This window comes from Pygoscelis adeliae, unplaced genomic scaffold (genome assembly GCF_000699105.1).
Source record: "Pygoscelis adeliae isolate BGI_AS28 unplaced genomic scaffold, ASM69910v1 Scaffold42, whole genome shotgun sequence".
Lineage (NCBI taxonomy): Eukaryota > Metazoa > Chordata > Aves > Sphenisciformes > Spheniscidae > Pygoscelis > Pygoscelis adeliae.
Genome location: NW_008824283.1, coordinates 1578489 through 1580996, shown reverse-complemented (window position 1 = coordinate 1580996; position 2508 = coordinate 1578489). Strand labels below are relative to the sequence as shown.

Genomic DNA, 2508 nt, shown 5'->3' with positions numbered 1-2508 from the left:
CTTATATAAAGTGTTTATCGCCCATTCCTTTTCCAACCCAGAATAAGTCCAATCCAGCACAGCAATAATCATTGAAAGCGTTCTTTATTCCTTACCCCTAACCGACACCAGGAATACTACTACTAAAATCAAACTCGACCGGCTTACTTTGGTCGACAGACCCTCGTAACCCAACACTTAAAATGCGGAGCTGTATGTAGTCTTGCGGTCAGGTCAGCAGTTTCTTCTGCTTGGGTCGTAATGCTGAGCAAGAGCTCAGCTCTGCTAACGCGTGCTGCTGAGGACTGTGCTGACTCTGAGAGGTCGTAGTTAACGCAATGGTGATGCTCGTAACCATCTGTCCACAGAATCATGGGTGTTCCCAGGAGCTTGGGGCAGATTTGCAAAGTTTTTTGCATTTCTGGAGTTTATATTCTCTTTCTCTCATTTATCACTTGAGAAATGGTAAGAAGAAGTAATTCATCGGTAGATAATTAACCTGTTTGCTGACTTGGTTTGACACCTGTGAGCTTTCTGCAAGAAATGGGTGGAAGGAATTAAAGAGAGAGCAAATCTGCTTATAGGGTATCAAGCGCTGGATAAAAAATGCCACAGCCCTCAAAATGCTGTGCTGAATCAGAGTTGCTCAGAAACTTTCGAAGGGGTAACTTGAGTCCGCAAAATTTATGCCAGCAGAGGTATCACCTCTCTGAGCCCCGATCTGATCAGCCTACCCTCAGACAGTCTACAGGGCGTAGGATTTATCTTGGATTCCATACCTTTACAGCACCTGATAAGGACAGATATCCCAATACGTGCCCACAGCTCTTGTAGGGGCAATTACAAAGATGACGGAGTCAAACGCCTTATCAGGGAGGCAGATGACAGAACAAGGGGCGATGACCACAGGTAGCAGCTTGGGATGTCCGGCGGGACATTAGGAAAAACCCTCCCCCAGGATGGTGATGCGCCCTGGAGCAGGTAACCCCGGGAGGTCATGTCTGCTCCATCCTGGAAGGTTTTTCAAGACTCAGCTGGACAGATTGCTGTCTGACCTGGTCCAGTGCTGGTGACACTCCTGCTCCAAGCGGGAAGCCGGCCTAGATGATCTCTGGGGGTCCCATCCAAGCAATGTTTCTATGGTTGTGTGCAATGCCCAGATCCCCTAGTACAATAAAGTAAAAATGCTACTAAGAATGATAACTTTAAAAAATGATAGCTAAAACACTGGAAAAATTGAGATTAAAATATGAAATTTTGAACATAGTTGCTCTGGTTCTGTTCTATTCTGTTCTTACTCCAGTATTGCTAAATCCACACATTATACCAGATCAGATCCAAAACCCATGAAGTTAGGTGAAAAAAAGTGCTCAGTGATTTTCACCTTCTTTCCGTTTCAGGGATATACTTGGGTTGCATTTTCAGTTTGTTTTTCCTACAACTCAGTGGGGAGAAGGGAAGAAGTAGGGGAACACAAAACTTTCTCCAAAAAAAGCAGCTGAAATTCTCGTACAGACATAAATTTCTGGGAACCAGACTTTTAAATAGTATTTCAAGCATCAGTATCTATGGGGAAATTCCCGATAGAAATGTGAGGGCTGATCATACCAGGATAAACCCAGTTTTTCCTTAACACCAAAGACAGGGAGAGGCGACAATCAGCCCCCATGCTCTAGGGTATAATATATCAGGGAACTAATGAGAAATCACCGAGCCCAGATGTTCTCAAAGCAAGAGCCTGTGCTGAGTTTCGCCTGTGTTACACCTCAGGATGGAGTGTGCAAACGCACCCCCTCCCGTACCTCCACCCTCGGCTCCTTAACGGGACATGTATACGGGGCAAAATACACGTGCTGGTGTGAGCGGTGCTGGTATCACTGAGGTTTGCCCGGACAACCATTTACCACTAAGCCTTCTGTTAAAAACAGAGATGTTGTCAGGCATGGCTGCACCATCGGGTATCTCCCCTAGATGTCCCTATTTAATACTTGATTTCAAGCCGGTTTTTCAGAGTTTTTGAAGTTTTGCCAGGGAGAGGACGCAAACCTTCACACTTGACACCACTTGGGTCACATCTTCTCTAGAACAAATTCATGGCGGGTGCCCGTGGTGCCGATACACTCGAATTCCTGCTACTGGGAGTTTTTAAAATATTTGTGTTTGGCTATTTTCACATGAGATGAACTGGGGGAAGAAGGAAACGTCCCTCTGTTGCCAAGGCAGTTTAGGATTATGTTTTTACACTGGGAGATGTGTCCCTCTGCTCGGCCCCCGGCAGCGCAGCCCCTGAGGCGAAGCACAGCCCGTGCGGGTGCTGTTGGCTCGCCCCGCTCCGTGTGCCAGGCTGCGCAGGCGGGAACACGACCGCAGCCGCTGAGGAGTTCCAGACCTTTCCTCCCGGGCCTTCGATGTTACTTGTGTTTAATACAAGTCGTACCACCGTCCTCTGGTGCTCCGGCCCTCCTGCTGTGTGCTGGGGGCGTGGGGGGGTGGCAAGGAGATACGCGACTCCCCGCCTCGCTCAGGGGG

General features: G+C 47.9%; 1 protein-coding gene across 1 annotated transcript in view; it reads right to left on the bottom strand.

Annotated features, from left to right (window-relative positions):
* The window catches only part of EFCAB9 (EF-hand calcium binding domain 9), a 16932-nt gene that overhangs the window by 4834 nt on the left and 9590 nt on the right, over positions 1-2508 (bottom strand). The gene's annotated exons all lie outside the window — the stretch shown is intronic.